Source organism: Vulpes lagopus, chromosome 3 (genome assembly GCF_018345385.1).
Source record: "Vulpes lagopus strain Blue_001 chromosome 3, ASM1834538v1, whole genome shotgun sequence".
Lineage (NCBI taxonomy): Eukaryota > Metazoa > Chordata > Mammalia > Carnivora > Canidae > Vulpes > Vulpes lagopus.
Genome location: NC_054826.1, coordinates 146,559,127 through 146,577,109, shown reverse-complemented (window position 1 = coordinate 146,577,109; position 17,983 = coordinate 146,559,127). Strand labels below are relative to the sequence as shown.

The 17,983-nt window shown below is 43.9% G+C and overlaps 1 pseudogene; it reads left to right on the top strand.

Annotated features, from left to right (window-relative positions):
* The first annotated feature begins 16,952 nt into the window (after window positions 1–16,952).
* The window catches only part of LOC121487151, a 42,787-nt pseudogene continuing 41,756 nt past the window's right edge, over window positions 16,953–17,983 (top strand).

The window sequence follows — 17,983 nt, the reverse complement described above, 5'->3', positions numbered from 1 at the left end:
TTTAAAGATGTTGCTCTATTGTCTTCTGCTTGCACTGCTTCTGATGCTTCTGCTGTAATTCTTCCTTTCATTCTAGTTTGTTTCTCCACCCTTCCTCCCACTTTACATCCCTGGCTGCCTTTAACATTTTCTCTTTATCACTAGTATTCAGCAATTTGATGATGTTTTTGGTGTAGTTTTCTTCCTGTTTCTATTGCTTGGCCCTAACATGGCCTTTAGACAAATAATGTGGGGCTTGTGTGTTGAAATTGGCCCTTCAGATTTCTGATACATCCTAGTGGCCAGGGCCCAATGGAGTCTGTTGCTGGAAAACTAGTCTTTGAGTATTACTTTAATGAAATATTTAGAGTTCCTCATTACTTATTAGTAATGATATTTTATATTTCTATAGCAGTTTAAAATTTTAAAGATTTGAGAGACAGAAAGTGAGAAGGGGGGAGGGGCAGAGGGAGAGAGAGAACCAAGCAGACTCCGTACTGAGCATGGAGCCCAACATGATCTTGACCCTGAGATCATTACCTGAGCCAAACCCAAGAATTGGATGCTCAACTGATTGTACCACTCAGGTGTCCTTAACGGTTCAAAAATTTAAAAAAATTTAACCTACATTTTTTCAGTGTGTAGATTTTTTTTTTCAAATACAGCTGTGTATCAGAATCACCTGAAGATTTTTTTTTTGATATAGAATTTTGGGTACCACTCAGGATTTTTAAAACAAAATCTTTGGTAGACGACACATTTTTTAAAGTTTGAGAAACCACAACATGACCTGATTTATATTCTTTGTAAAAGTTCTGTGGTGTAGATTTGGTTATTTTCTTATAAATGCAGAATCTGAGGTTACCAAGACCAATCAATGACTTACCTAAGGTTTCAGAGCCTATCAGCTTGATTAGAATGTGGGCCTGGATTTTTGGACCCTTGTCTCAGGGCTTCTTTCCACAACACCAATTATGCCAATATTTGAGGTACTAGGACCTCATTTTAACGTAAAAATATTTTTCAGACTATCTAACCCTACCACTATATTTGCTGAGCTAAAAAGTATATCTATGGGTTTGCATTTTACTAATCACAGCAGAGTCTACAAACACTTAAGTCATACATATGTGTGCAATAGGTATTAAGCATTTAAACCACCAATTATGCTTAACACACATTATCTCTTAGACGATTTCTTGTAATAGCTCCAAACGCCCCCAGGGGTCTGCAGCCCTGAGACACAGGCTTGTATAATGGGCATTGAGTTGATTATGGCTACAGTGAGTAGTATAGGGTAGGCAATCATTAGATTGCTATTGCTTTTAGATTTATTGTTATTAGATTTAACAACAAAGGAAGTGCCATTTATTTGTGTGATTTATGATTGGTATCATGACTTTTTAAAAAAATTTTATTTTATTGGGACGCCTAGGTGGATCAGTGGTTGAGCATCTGCCTTTGGCTCAGGGCATGATCCCAGTCCAGGGGTTGAGTCCCACATCGGGCTCCCTGCAAAGAGCCTGCTTGTGTCTCTGCCTCTCTCCCTCTCTGTGTTTCTCATGAATAAATAAAATCTTTTAAAAAATTATTTTATTTAAATTCAGTTAATTAACAATGGTATATGATGAGTTTCAGGGGTAGAGTTCAGTGATTCATCAGTTGTATATAGTATCATGATTTTTTTTTACATCTAGGATTCTAGGAATTAGAGAATAAACAATTGCACCCAAAGGCAAATAAGGGACACCAGAAGGCAAATAACTGAAAGAATAAAGCTTATTTTAGCAGAAAGTCTCCATATCAAATTAGCTCTAGATAAATATCTGGGAAAATGTATAAATCTCATTTCGGGGCTGGGAAAGAGGCTGGCACATGCCTCAGTTTTGCCTGTGCTCAGGAAGATGAAAGGAGTTCCAGTAGGGCACTCAGGGACGTTCACTGTGCACCTCTGCTACTGAGATGAGATGCAAAGTGTGGCTTCAGTGGGGATTCTCTTCATTTGCTTCCCTTGGCCCATCTTTAGGCTCACAGTGATGACACTGACCTCTCTGTTGAGAGTGTTTGTGGGGAGAAGAGACACCAATATTGATTAAAAGAAATAATGGTTAACGGAGACAAGGAGTTTGGAACTTTGCTACAGGGAGAGCAACCTGGAGAAGCCTGGTGGGAGCAGGGTAGAGATGGACCTGCTGTCCCAGCCCCATGCCTGCATTTACATGACAAGCACTAGTCTTTGTGTGCCTTGCCTGGTCAGCCTGGAGAGTCTTTCTAAATTAATTATTCTATCGTTGTGGCAGGAAAAGCTTTTATCTTCTGCTAAATGCATGTCTTTATCTGCCTTACGGAAGCCCTGCCCTCACTAGGCCTTTGGCTCAGAGGTGTGGACTGCCCTGACTGCCTCTCTGGTAGATGATCTTTCTACTCTTTGCAAGACATTTTAATCAGCAGTGACTTTGAAAACAGGAAGGAGGTTCAGGATCCCAACTTCTCTCCAGGATTAAAAAAAAAAAAAGAACAGAAATGGAGAGAAATACCACTATGGTCACTTCCAGAGAACAATATGCAAATGAATGGACTGGTTTTCTTGAGAAACCGGTATTTCTTCTGTGTCCACCTGCCTGGGTTCCCCTAAAAGCAGAGCCTGAGCCAAAGGCTTATAAATAGGTAGTGTACTTGGGAATGTAGTCCCAGAGGACAGGAACAGAGCAGCAGAGAAGGAAAGAAAGCCAGGGATGTGTGGTTGAGTTGAACATGGCATGGAGGGATCCCTGGGTGGCGCAGCGGTTTGGTGCCTGTCTTTGGCCCAGGGCGCGATCCTGGAGACCCGGGATCGAATCCCACGTCGGGCTCCTGGTGCATGGAGCCTGCTTCTCCCTCTGCCTATGTCTCTGCCTCTCTCTCTCTCTCTGTGTGTGACTATCATAAATAAATAAAAAAATTAAACAAAAAAATATTAAAAAAAAAAAAAAGAACATGGCATGGACAATAGGGCTTGACCCTGTGGAACTTTCTAAGGATCCATATAAAATGTGTCTCAGAATGTCCACAGATGATGGAGGAAGGAAACATCTATTAGCTCTCATCTGCCTCTGGTTAAGAATGGCCCCGGAGAGTTAACTCCCTTGCTTTTTGAGCTCTACACATGGGAAGGCTGTGTCAGGGTGGGACATCAGAGAAGCCACAGGACAAGAAGTGAGAGGATGAGACCCAGGCTGAAGCAAGACACTGCCAGGTTGCTTGTGCACAAAGCTGATTAAAGCCCACATAGGACTAGCTGCCTCTTTAGTGGCTGGAGGAAGACAGGGCTGCAGGGATTTCGAGTGGCCCCCCTAGATATGTCCAACACACCAATCAACTTCAGTGATATAGCTTTAAGATTCCAGATTACTTCTATGATCTCTGTTTCTAATTCATCATAAGGGAAAAATAGTCAGGAGCTTTGCTTTTGGACTCCTCCTAGTCCTGAATTTGAGTCCTGGCTATATCACTTAGGAGTTTTTTTGTTTTTTAAAGATTTTATTTATTTATTCACAAGACACCCAGAGACAGAGATGCAGAGACACAGGCAGAGGGAGAAGCAGGCTTCCTGCAGGGAGCCCGATGTAGGACTCAATCCTGGGCCTCCAGGATCATGCCCCAGGCAGAAGGCAGGCGCTAAACTGCTGACTTAGGAGTTTTGTTCTCTTGAGCAAACTACTTAACTTCTTTGAGGCTTAGTTTACTTAGCTGTAAAATCATCCTGTTGTTGGGAGAATGTGCTGAGATAGTGTGTGTTCTTAGCACACTACCTGGCCCATGGCAGGAGCTCCCAGAATGGTAGTATTATTGATTATGATTTTTGACATCACAACAGGAATAGTTGTGAGGCATAAGGCAACACAGGGAGAGTTGTTAGGGACTAGGACTGGAGGCAGGATGAACCAGACAGGAATGTGGGTCGGGAGATGGTGCATCTGTTTTTTAATAAGTCAGGGTACGGGCCCTAGGATGGGGCTAGCCAAAGTCTGACAAGTTATCAGGACTTCCATTAAAGGAGCTGAGGTCCCAGAGGGAAACTAGAGTGTTACAGAGAGAAGAGAAGCAGTTACAAGATTTCAGGAATTGGGGGATTGCGGAAGATTTCAAAGAAAGGTTAGATGTCTAGTGGGCACAGAGAGGCTTCCAGGCAGAGCCCATCCTCATCCCCAGGCTCATAGTGGCCAGACTAACCTCATGCCAAGCACTGGGGCCTTCTGAGTTTACTGCTTGCCTGTACACATGGTGTGGTTCAAGGATTCAGAATGTGGGAAGGCTAGGCCTCCAAATTGAGGGTTCCAGTGCCATCAGTTGGGCATGAGGGTGGTCACTGAGCAGGATGCCTCTGCCATGGCAGGGCTGGCACATAACCCCTGACCCTGGCCTCAATCTTCCATTGCTGGCCAGTTGACCCCCAGACCCAAGGTTAACAAACTTTGGCTAACTAGGATAAGGCTAGTTATTGCTTAGGCTAACTAGGTAACTGCCCCGTCACTAACACTGAATCCTTTGTGGCACAGACCCACCTCTCAGCCAGGGCTAGTAGCTCAGTGGCCCCAGAGGACATAAATAAAGTAGATATCTTACACTTTAACTCCCAGTTTCTCTGTTAATTTCATTTTTGAGGAAAGAGCCAGATCTTATTATAATGGACCAGGATTTTTGTTGATCCCCATGTCACATGGTTACAATATCACCAAATCCAGTCTTACAAACATCCCACCTTTATCTGTTTAATAACAACAGCTTTCTTCATGTTGCTCGAAGGATTATCTCAGTTTCTCTAAGTTTTCATGGAGAAAACACACTGAAGTGATGTTTCTGATCGAAATGAAGATGTCAGAAGCAAATTTAAATTAGACGTGGTCTTACATGTTATTGGTTATGTGTAGCAACTGATAGGTTAGCATCCCTTTATTTTTCTTCAAGAGAAAAAAATCTGATAGAATGATGCTTTGAAAATAGTCAACTGGCAGCATGAGGGACTTGGGTAGAAAGTTGAGGTGACAACTGGAAGTCAAGACTACACATGTTCTTGTGTTTCCTGAGGAAAATAAAATCTCCAATTTAAAGAGACTTGCATGCTGCTATTATTTCTTCAGCTAAGATATACAGCAATAGAGAGGACGGCTTTTCTTAGGGGGATGTTAGTCGTAAGTTGAAGAAAAATAAGTAGAAAAAGTCACTTGTTTTTTTCCTTTCTTAAAATGTGTATCTTATTTCTTCATAGTTTTATTATGGTGATTTGATGTTGACTTTTTAAATTTTTATTTAGAGAGAGAGAGTGCTGTGCATAGCCAGGGTGGGGGAGAGGGGAGGGCAAAGGGAGAAAGAGAATCTCAAGCAGGCTTCCCTCGAATAGTGTGATGCGGGACTTGATCCCAGGACCCTAAAATCGTAACCTGAGCTGAAGCCAAGTGTCCAACACCTGGGCACCCCTTGGTGTTGACATCTTTATGTGCTTGAGCGCACTCATCTTTCTGGCAGCACATGAGGACAGTACCGTGGTGTGTCTCCAGGAAACAGAAGGCCTGCGTCTCCCCGTGGGCTTTCCACACATGGTCCACCGCCGTTTCCCTGTGTGCCTCCCTGTCTCTGGGACTGCTCCCCAGTGTCCTGTGCTCCATCCTTGGCTCTATCACTGTGCAATCTTGTATGAACAACTCTTCCTCCTCAGAGACACACTCTCCTTCTTTCCCTTCTCAATTTCCAGGTAGATTTTTACCTCTTCACTATCTTTTAACCTTAATCACAGGTTACATAGTTAATGAATAGCCCAAACTCCTAAAACGGATTGCCCATGGACCAAGGTGGAAAATTGAGATGATTGGGTTGCTGACATCAACTGAATTTTGTACAGTTACAGGCTCTTGTCCACCAGGCATTCTTCCAGCAGCTTTAGTTCTTGAGCACTATGATCAAAATCAGAAGTAAGCAAAAAGTGTCCTAAGTGATGAGTAAAAGAGCTGTCACAGAATCCACATAACTTTATTCCTTTGATTAAATTTAACAGTTATTGAATATTTTCAATCTGCCAGATGCTGTCCTGGGTGGTAGGAATAGTGAGATGAATAATTTATCTCTCTCTCACCTTGTTCCAGAAAGGATCTGAGGTGGCTTATAGCAGAAACATATAAAATAAAATGGCCAGATTCAGGTTTTAAAACTCAGGGCAAGGGAAATATAAATTAAAATAGGTCAAGTCTAGGGGGAAAAGAGGACACAGATACACAGCCAATGGCAGCCTTCATAATTGTTATGCTTGAGCTGTGAATTTGACTCTAAGCACATGAGGTGGCCAAGGGGAAAGGGAAACATGGTCACTTATACATTTCCCATTGTAGAAACAAAGAGCTTGCATAGTCACTCAGGGGGAAAAAGATGAATAAGACATGGTTCCTAATGGCAAGGAATTTATAATTCAGCAGGAGAGACAGATCTGTAGCAAACATCTGTAAAACAAAGCTGTATTATGAGGTCTGCATGAGTGCTAAGCGAATAGAGTTAGGGGAGCAATTTATTTGGCTTGCGAGAGGGAGAAGAGGCTACCTGAACAGTGCCCCAAAAGAAGAAATGGACAAGGAGGGGAGGGCGCATGAGACAGAGGGAAAGAGTACAGCGACTGGAGATTAGCAGCCTCTAGCCGTGTTTGCATAAAAATTGCTTTGAGTGCTTGTTAAAAGACTGAGTCAGTAGGACTGGGATTTTTCACAAGCACCCCAGAATGCTAATTCTGGTGCTCAGGGACCATACTTTGAGAAACACTAGAATTGATCCTTGGATGTATAGAGCAGTGAAAGATGATGTCAGAAAAGCAGACTGGACCCACATGGTGTGGGCGTCATACATCACAGTCAGAAAATTGAACTTTATGGGTAATGAGGAGCCTCCGGATGCCTTTAAGCCTAAGCAGGTGAAGGACGCTATCAGATTTGTGTGTATGTCCGTGTCTGTGTTTTCCTTTTCTTTTTCCTGATTACAAATGCAGCAGCCAGAGGATGAAAGATAAGAAGGAAGAGATTGAACACAGGCAACCGACTGGGAGTGTGGCACGGCCCAAAAGGAAGAGGACAAGAATGTGTTTAGGTGTTGGCAAGAGAAATGGAGCAAAGTGAATCCTTTCTGCAATGATCATGGAACTATTATTTTTATTGTTAGTCACAGATTTACTATTCTGGTTAATCTATGTTGTTTTTCATGTCTTGCTTATTATTATTTTCTGCTCTCTGGTGTCTGGCCTAAACTAACAGGCAGCCCCAGTGGCCTGCAGGGGCTCAGGTCCTCACTGAGCTCAGCCTGGTTCCTGTGTGAGCAGGGGGTTGGTGGCATAGTGTAGGGGAGGCAACTTCTCTTATGGTGAAATCACATTGAAGGGTGACATAGTGCATAAGAGTTTTTGGTTCTTTTAACTTACATACTCTTAAAAACTTATTTTATGGGTGCCTGGGTGGCTCAGTTGGTTAAGTGTCTGACTCGTGATTTCGGCTCACGTTGTGATCTCATGGGTCAGGGGATCAAGGCTCACTTGGGTTCCATGCTGGGCAGTCTACTTGAGATTTCTCTTTTTTTAAAAAAAAACTTTATTTTATAAAGACAAAATAGGGAAGACAGTACTGAATCCTTATAACCAATTACTGAGATTTTGCAATTCAAGATTTTGACATTTTTTCAGCTTTATTGAGGCATAATTGATGAAATTACATTTATTTATTTATTTATTTATTATTTATTTATTTATTTATTTTATAATAAATTTATTTTTTATTGGTGTTCAATTTGCCAACATACAGAATAACACCCAGTGCTCATCCCGCCAAATGCCCCGCTCAGTGCCCGTCACCCATTCACCCCCACCCCCGCTCTCCTCCCCCTCCACCACCCCTATATAGTTTTAAAGTGTACAACCCAATAACTTGACATACATAGACTTTGTGAAATGATGACAACAATCCAATTAATTAACACATTCATCCCTTACATAGTTACCTTTTTTTATATGTGTGCTGAAAACACTCAAGGTCTATTCTCTTAGCAACTTTCAAGTACACAACACAGTGTTATTAGATACACTCACCATGCTGTACTTACACCCCAGAGCTTGTTCACCTTCTAACTGAAGGCTTATACCCTTTGATCAGCATTTCAGCTCTCCTCCAACCACTAGCAGCCCCTGGTAACCCACCAATCTATTCTCCCTAGGAGTTCAACATTTTTTTTTAGATTCCACACATAAGTGAGACCATATTGTATTTGTCTACTTTGGTCTAATTTCACTTAGCTTAACGTCTTCTATTTTTATTTTTCATTTTTTTGGTAAATTTATTTTTTATTGGTGTTCAATTTGCCAACATATAGAATAACACCCATTGCTCATCCCATCAAGTGCCCTCCTCAGTGCCCGTCACCCAGTCACCCCCACCCCCCACCTCCCCTTCTCCCACCCCTAGTTCGTTTCCCAGAGTTAGGAGTCTCTCATGTTCTGTCTCCCTTTCTGATATTTCCCACTCATTTTTTCTCCTTTCCCCTTTATTCCCTGTCACTATTTTTTATATTCCCCAAATGAATGAGACCATATAATGTTTGTCCTTCTCCGATTGACTTATTTCACTCAGCATAATACCCTCCAGTTCCAACCACGTCAAAGCAAATGGTGGGTATTTGTCATTTCTAATGGCTGAGGAATATTCCATTGTATACATAGACCACATCTTCTTTATCCATTCATCTTTCGATGGACACCGAGGCTCCTTCCACAGTTTGGCTACTGTGGACATTGCTGCTATAAACATCGGGGTGCAGGTGTCCTGGCGTTTCACTGCATCTGTATCTTTGGGGTAAATCCCCAGCAGTGCAATTGCTGGGTTGTAGGGCAGATCTATTTTTAACTCTTCGAGGAACCTCCACACAGTTTTCCAGAGTGGCTGCACCAGTTCACATTCCCACCAACAGTGCAGGAGGGTTCCCCTTTCTCCACATCCTCTCCAACATTTGTTGTTTCCTGCCTTGTTAATTTTTCACCCTTCTCACTGGTGTGAGGTGGGATCTCATTGTGGTTTCAATCTGTATTTCCCTGATGGCCAGTGATGCGGAGCATTGTCTCGTGTGCTTGTTGGCCATGTCTATGTCTTCCTCTGTGGGATTTCTGTTCATGTTTTTTGCCCATTTCATAATTGGATTGTTTGTTTCTTTGCTGTTGAGTTTAATACGTTCTTTATAGATCTTGGATACTAGCCCTTTATCTGATAGGTCATTTGCAAGTATCTTCTCCCATTCTGTAGGTTGTCTCTTAGTTTTGTTGACTGTATCCTTTGCTGTGCAGAAGCTTCTTATCTTGATGAAGTCCCAATAGTTCATTTTTGCTTTTGTTTCTCTTACCTTCATGGATGTATCTTGCAAGAAGTTACTGTGGCCAAGTTCAAAAAGGGTGTTGCCTGTGTTCCCCTCTAGGACTTTGATGGAATCTTGTCTCACTTTTAGATCTTTCATCTATTTTGAGTTTATCTTTGTGTGTGGTGCAAGAGAGTGGTCTAGTTTCATTCTTCTGCACGTGGCTGTCCAATTTTCCCAGCACCATTTATTGAAGAGACTTTCTTTCAGTGGATAGTCTTTCCTCCTTTGTCGAATATTAGTTGACCATAAAGTTGAGGGTCCACTTCTGGATTCTTATTCTGTTCCATTGATCTATGTGTCTGTTTTTGGGCCAGTACCACACTGTCTTGATGACCAGAGCTTTGTAGTACAACCTGAAATCTGGCATTGTGATGCCCCCAGCTATGATTTTCTTTTTTAATATTCCCCTGGCTATTCGGGGTCTTTTCTGATTCCACACAAATCTTAAAATAATTTGTTCCAACTCTCTGAAGAAAGTCCATGGTATTTTGATAGGGATTGCATTAAACGTGTAAAGTGCCCTGGGTAACATTGACATTTTCACAATATTAATTCTTCCAATCCATGAGCATGGAATATTTTTCCATCTCTTTGTGTCTTCCTCAATTTCTAATGTCTTCTATTTTTAATCCATGTTGTGACAAATAGCAGGATTTCCTTCTTTCTCGTGACTGACTAGTATTCCATTCTGCATATATACCACATCTCCTTTATCATGCATCTGTTGAGGGACACTTAGGTTGTTTCCATATCTTGGCTATTGTGAATAATGCCGCAATAAACACGGGAAAATGGATATCTTTTTGAGGAACTGATTTCATTTTCTTCAGATATATACTCAGAAGGAAGATTGCTGGGTCATATAGTAGTAGTTCATAGTAGTTTGAATTACTATGATCTACTATGGTAGATCATGTAGTAATTTATGAGGAACTTCTATACTGTTTGCCATGATCATTGTACCAATCTATATTCCTACCAACAATACACAATGGTTTCTTTTTCTCTACAACCTTGCCAACACTTTTATCTCTCATCTTTCTAATAAAAGCCATCATAATGGGTATGAGGCATCTCTTGGTGTGGTTTTAATTTACATTTCCCAGATGATTAGTGATATTGAGCATCTTTTCATGTACCTTTTGGCCATTTTTGTATCCTCTGGAAAAATGTCATGTCTTTGCCCATTTTTAAATTGTAGTATTTGTGATTTTTTTTTTTTTGTTTTTGTTTTGCTATTGCTAGTCTGGATACTAACCCATTATGGTTTGAACATATCTTTTCCCATTACTATAGGTTGTCTTTTCATCTCAGTTGTTTCCTTTTGTTGTGCAGAAGCTTTTTAGTTTGATGCAGTCCTACTTGTTTATTTTTTGCTTTTGATGCCTATGCTTTTGGAGTCAAATAAAAAAATCATTGCCAAGACCAACATCAAGAAACTTTTCTCCTATTAGTCTAGGAGTTCCATGGTTTCAGGGTTATGTTCAAGTCTCTAATCCATGTTGAGTTGATTTTTGTATATAGCATAAGATGAGGGTCCAGTTTCATGCCCTCACATGTGGCTGTCCGGTTTTCCCAACACCATTTACTGAAGAGACTGTTCTTTCCCTCATTATGTGTTCCTGGTGCCCTTGTCAAAGATTAGTTGACTGTGTAGGCATGGGTTTACGCCTGTGCTCTTTATTCTGCTCCATTGATTTATGTGTCTATTTTTTTTTAAAGATTTGAGAGAGCAAGCATGAGTGGAGGGAGGGACAAAGAGAGGAGAAGCAGGCTCCCCCCTGAGCAGGGAGCCCCATGAGGGGCTCAATCCCAGGACTCCAGCATCAAGACCTGAGCTGAAGGCAGACGCTTAATTGACTGAGCCACATGGTGCCCCCGATGTGTCTATTTTTATGCCAGTACCATACTGCTCTAATAATTATGTTTGTAATAATTGTTTTTTAAATTTTTAAAATTTTATTTAAATTCAATTAATTAACATATAGCATATTACTGGTTTCAGAGGTAGAGGTCAGTAATTCATCACTCTTATATAATACCCAGTGCTCGTTACATCATGTGCCCTCCTTAATGTCCACCACCCAGTTACCCCGTCCCCCTCCCCTCCTTCCCCTCCCTCCCCTCCAGTGACCCTCAGTTTGTTTCCTATGTTTAAAAGTCTCTTATGGTTTGTCTGCCTCTCTGATTTTGTCTTGTTTTATTTTTTCCCTCTTTCCCCCTATATCTTTGTAATATAGTTTGAAATCAGGAAGTGTGATTTCCAGCTTTGTTCTTTCTTAGAATTGCTTTGGCTATTCAGGGTGTTTTGTGGATATGAATAGGAAATTTAGCATTATTTCTTCTATATCTGTGAAAAACACCATTGGAATTTGATAAAGATTGCACTGAATCCATAGATCACTTTGCGGAATATGGACATTTAATAATATCAATTCTTGTAATTCATGAGCATTGGATATCTTTCTATTTGCTTTATCTCTTTCATCAAATGTCATAACTTTCAGTGTATAGGTCTTTCACCTCCTTGGCCAAACTTATTTCTATTTTATTATTTTGATACCACTGTAAATGGCATTGTTTTCTTCATTTCCTTGATTTTTTCATACTCCTGGAAGTCTTACATTGCCGTCTTCACAAGAAACAGTTACCTTCTCTAGTCTTAATTGAATGGTTTTGGTAAACAAATACCTTCTCTTAGTTCTGCTAAGGATTTTGAGGCTTTCTCAGACCTTTTCTATGGATACACATGCTCCCCATTTCTTGTTCCCTCTTAGGGGGGATTTCTTAAGATTGTATGCTTCTCTTGCTTTCCCTGGCGGTATGTGTGTGGGGGGTGGCTTTGCTAAATGCTCACATTAGTGATCTTTCTTCCAAGCTTGCAGGGTCAGGGCCATCTTTCTGCTCATGCTTACTAGCAGTCTACAAAGGCTCATACTGGCTGCTCTTGGAGCCCACAGAGAGAGTCAGCCACAGAGCGGGATGTGTGGGGGTGAGGCAAACAGAGTGTTCAGGTATCCATGGGCCATGTGGAGGGATCCTCAAACGAAACACCCCCAGAAGCTTGTGGGCAGGCTTCCGATGGATTCCACAAAATAGTAAGAGCTATGTCTTTCTGATGCCCTCTGAGAGCCCTGTCTGCTGTTCTCCCAAGGGCTGCCTGCCCCTGAGTTGTGCAGCATACCCCACTATTCTGGGTGGGGTGAGAAAGAAGTGGGCCTTTTTGGCAGCATTCCACACAGATGGAAAGCCAGGTGCTCATTCACACACTCTCAGTTTCCCCTGTGAAAGAAGCCACAGAACCAGGAGGTCTCCCTTGGCATTGATCTGTTTCTGTGCCCTGGAGGGAGGGGTGATATGGGTAAAGTGAAACTGGTTTGCTCATCCTCTTCAGCGTGTCCAACCTGATTGTTTCTTGCTCCAGTGATTTGCTGGCACTTCTCTGCTCGACTCCTGGACTGCCACAAACACATTCTCTTCTGTGGATGATTGCCCAACTCGCTGTTTGGCAGGGAGAATATAATAGAAAACGCCTATTCCACCATTTTGCTGATGTCATTCCCATATATTTTTATTACTCTAAGAAAGAAGGTAATGATGTCCAGTTCAGTGGATCCTGGAAACATAATGTCTCCTCTTAAAAATGGCAATAAATACCAGCACCTTGCATTGTGGTTTACAAAAACCAGTGTGCCTGAAGCGGGTCAGTGTTCCCATGCAAAGATCATTGTTTTGAGCCTGCTCTCATGCACGCATGGTCTTTGTGAGCAACATGCCTATGGTCCAATCCATTATTTCATTCATGGTACAGGAATGACTGAGCATGGTCCCAGGACAAAGCTAAGTAAATAACATTTGGCTAGGATCCATTGTTTAAGCCTATGGTGAGTGGAATAATGGCCCTCCCAAAGATGTCCATGCTCTAATCCTCAGAACCAGTGAATAGGATGCCTTTCATGGCAAAAGAGATCTATTTGTTTGTTCAGGTCACCATAATAAAGTACCATGAATTTGGTGGCTTGAACAGAAATTCACTCTTTCATAGTTCTGAGAGCTAGAAGTCTAAATCAACATGCCAACAGGTCGATTTCTTCTTAAGGCTGTGAGAAGAGATCTGTTCCAGGTCTTTCTCCTTGGCTTGTAGGTGACTGTCTCCTCCCTGTGTCTCTCCTTCTGTGGCTGTGTCCAAATTTCCACTTTGATACAGACACCAGTCATATTGATTTAAGGCCCACCCTGATGATCTAATCTTTTTTTCTAATGATCTAATCTTTTAAAAAAGATTTTATTTATTTATTCATGAGAGACACACAGAGAGGCAGAGACATAGGCAGAGGGAGAAGCAGCCTCTCTGCAGGGAGCCCAATGCCAGACTCGATCTCCAGACCTGGGGATCATGCCCTGAGCTGAAGGCAGACGCCCAATTACTGAGCCACCCCAGTGTCCCCTGATGATCTAATCTTAATGAATTACATATGCAATGACCCTATTTCCAAGTTCACATTCTGGGGTTTATGACTTCAAGGTATGAACACGGACACAATTCAACCCATAACAAAAGACTTTGTGGATATGATTAAAGTTATGGACTTTGAGATGAGGAGGGTATCCTGAATCATCCAGGCGGGCTCAACCTAATCACATGAATCCTTAAACATGAAAACACTTTCCCTTCTGTGATCAATGAGAGAGAGTCACGATAGGGGTGCCTGGGTGGCTCAGTTGGTTAACTGTCAGACTCTTGATTTCAGCTCAGGTCATGACCTCAGGGTCATGAGATGGAGCCCTGTGTCCTAGCCCTGAGCTGGGTGTGGAGCTTGCTTAAGATTCTCACGCTCTTGGGCAGCCCCAGTGGCTCAGCAGTTTAGCGCCACCTTCAGCCCAGGACGTGATTCTGGAGACCTGGGATCGAGTCCCACCTTGGGTTCCCTGCATGGAGCCTGCTTCTCCCTCTGCCTGTGTCTCTGCTTCTCTCTGTTTGTCTCTCGTGAATAAATAAATAAATAATCTTTAAAAAAAAATTCTCACTCTCTCTCTCCCCTGCCCATGCTCGCTCTCTAAAATAAATAAATCTTAAAAAAGAAAGAAAGAAAGAAAGAAAGAAAGAAAGAAAGAAAGAAAGAAAGAGTTCTGATAACAGAAGAGATTAGAGAGGCTCAACACTGCTAGGTTTCAAGACTTGTGGAATGTACTACAAGTCATGCTGAAGAATACTGATGGTCTCAGAGGCCAGAAAAGGCAAGGAGGTAGAGTCTTCCCTAGAACGTCCAGAAAGGAATTTGTCACTGCCGACACCATGATCATAGCCCAGAGACCAGTTGTCAAACATCTCACCCACAGAACTGTAAGAACACACTCGTGTTGGTTGGTGGTGATTCGTTACAGCAGCAATAGAAAACTAATACAATTTCCTCCCAACCGCAGCCCCTCAATTCACCAGGCCACCTCCCACCTGCCATATATTAATGCTTCTCCCTGGGACTCACTCTCCACAGAGCTTCCCCCGGCCTACCACAGCCACTAGTCAAAGCCAGGTCACATAAAGTGAGGGATTGCTCCCGGAGTATCTGGCCAGCCCAGGACCCCTCCACTGGATGCACACCCCCTAGCTTCTGAATGTGCCTTGACAACCACATTCACACGAGAGCCTCCTACCTGGACTGAGCTGACTGGAGCGGATGGGCACGGGAGCTGGGCTGGGGCAGTCTCTCAAGACCCCAAGACCAGGAGACTGGAGAGAAGGTCCGTCCATTAGTGCTGCTGAGGTTCTGAAGGCCACGCTGTTTCACTGAACCCAGTTTGCAGTGCGTTCGTATGACTCTCCAAGGAGCCTGAGTACTTACATTTGCTAATTCAGAAAATGTGTGTGAAGAGGAGAGGGGAGCGAGGTGTGGAAAGGGCTAGAGCAGGGTGCGGCTCAGGGCCCTGGTGTGGAGAGGGCTGCCTCTTCTGACAAAAATGAGTGTGACAGGGCTTCTGGGTGGCTCAGTCACTTGAGCTTCTGACTTTTGATTTCAGCTCAGCCATGATCTCAGGTTATGAGGTCGAGCCCTGCATCAGCCGAGCTGGGCGTGGCATCTGCTTGAGATTCTCTCTCTCCCTCTGCCCCTCGCCACCACTACCACGTGCATGTGTGCTCACTCTCTCCCGAAAATAAAATGAGTCTCACAGGAGTTTCTGAGTTCACTGTTACAATGAAATGTTGTGAAATGACTTCACGTTTTCTACAAAACCAGTAGCCAATTTCTGGAAGCTTCGTTTTCTTCTAGAAGAGCCAAACCACACATCTCTTATTGTAGGTAGTTTTTGTGCCACAGACATGTTATCTCTTTACACAAATGACTGCAAAAACGTGCAGCTGCCTCTCTGTGCTTTTGTTTTGTATTGTTTTGTTTTAACGTGTTTGATTTTTGAAAGCTGTTGAGACCTAGACTGGAAGCTCTCAGATGATCAGATCCCCTTGGTGTCAGGATGCAAACACGCTACTTAAACAAGGCTCTGGTCTTTTCTTTGCATCTCTTCCATCAGGAACGACTGCAGATAAAAGCAAACATCTTAGAAGAGCAAGTGTGACATCTGGTTCGCTATCAGGAATAAATCTCTACCTGCCAAGCAAGACTGTAAGGCAATCTGGAACCAGTTACTACATAAACTTGTTTTATTTCAAAACCATATCACCTGACTTACCTTTCCATTTATTGCCTGCCTTGAATTCATTCTTCACCAGTGAGATGCTTCTAATGAAACACAGTTGACCTGAGTTCTGAGGTGAATGGCAGGAAGGAGTCTGTAAAAGGGACTTAAAGGGGGAAGAGCCCTCGTTTCCTCCAGCTCGAGAGGCTGAAAAGTCACCACAGAAACTGAGCCCTGAAGGGCTGGGAGGGAGGAGGAGGGGAGTCAGCCCTGAAGGGAAGGGAGGGAGGAGGAGGGGAGTCAGCGGTGCTCTGATGCCAAGGCCCCTTCCTAGGAGCTAGTTTCCCATGGGGCAAATACATAGAGAACTTCTGCTCTGACGTGTGAGGTGGGGTGGCCTCCGTGTGGTGGGGGCTCCCGGTGGGCCTGTCCCTGCAGGACTTGCTCGCCCCTGTCACCCGGAAAGCCCTCAGATGGCACCCAGGACCCAGGGATGCCCGACGGCAGGCGAATCCCCCGTCGGAAGTGCAGGCACAAAACACAAGCCCGTGACCTTGGTGCCATGGCCACGCTGTCCTACCTCAGAGGGCCCCTGCCAGAGCCCGGCCAAGGCCGGTGGACGACCACGCGGGGCTCGAAGGGCTGGCTGACCACCAGAGAGCTGAGGAGGGGGGTCTCAGGCCCAGTTCGTCCCACTCGAGTGCTGGGCTCCCCGCTCATGGCTACGGCCCGGGTAAGGGCTCCCAGGGGCTGCCTGGCCTGCAAAGCACACGCCCTGCCCCCCCGGGGCAGCAAGAGCAGGTCGCCAGGGGCCACAGCCTCCGAGTTTTTGCTCCTCAACATGATTGTGTGTGTGTGAGGTTCCAACCTATTCCAAACCCCTTGCTAAAAGACTCAAAAAGGGAAAACCAAAGCCAAAACCCAACCCCGCCATGCCTGTCCGGTCCCCCCGCAGAGCGCGCCTTCCGGGGGCTGGTCACTGTCCGGGGCTTGGGCCCCCACCGGGCCCAGGACTCCCGCTGGGGGCCGCGGGCGGGCACAGCTCCTGCTTGAACAAAGCCAGGCTGCCCGTGGAAGCTTTCTTCACTCACATGCACGCAGTCTATGCAGACCCGGCCTGTGTTCCTGTGCAAGTGTGGGCACCGAGGGATTAAAAAAAAATACCAGATGGTTGCACAACAAGGTGACCATACTTAACGCCACTGACTGTGCAGTTCCAAACGGTTCAGATGGTGAATTTGATGTATACGTTACCACAATAAAAAAAAAAAAAGCAAAAAAACCAAAAACCCATGCTGTCTTATATATATATAAAGGTTGGTCCTGAGGTTGACAGTCGCGTCTGCCCTGAAGGGAGCATGAGGCTCAAATGAGACACAGAGCACAGAAGCGCTCACTCAAGAGCCTGGCGCTGGAGTCAGTGTTCCAGAAATAGCAGCTATTATTAACTGCATAAACCTGGGCTGCTCCCAATGTCACTGTCATTTCTCGGTAGAAGCTACCTTTAAAGACAAGAGCTTAAATAAATAAATAAATAAATAAATAAATAAATAAATAGACAAGAGCTAGCTTTCCTCAACTTGGTATTCCCGGCCCTTAGGATGCGACTATCAACCTCATTTCACAGAAGAGGCAGCAGAAGCTCAGAGAGGTTCAGTGGCTTGCCCTAGGTCACACAGTGAAGTGACTGGGGACATCGGGATTTGAACCCAGGTACACTTTACCCTGGTCGCCCTAGCAGAGAGAGGCTGCAAGCCTCTGGCAGCAGAAATCAACGTGGGGGTGGGGGGCTGGAGTGCTGAGGAGGCTGGGCAGGAGCTCAGGACCAGGGCTACCCCCGGTGTCTCCCCATCCAGAGGCAGGGCCATTTCACAGAGCTTGTCCTTGTAGCCCTGTTCCAGCTGCTGCAGCAAAATCCCACAGACTGTTTGGCTTCCACGCAGCAGAAGTTTACTGCTCAGGC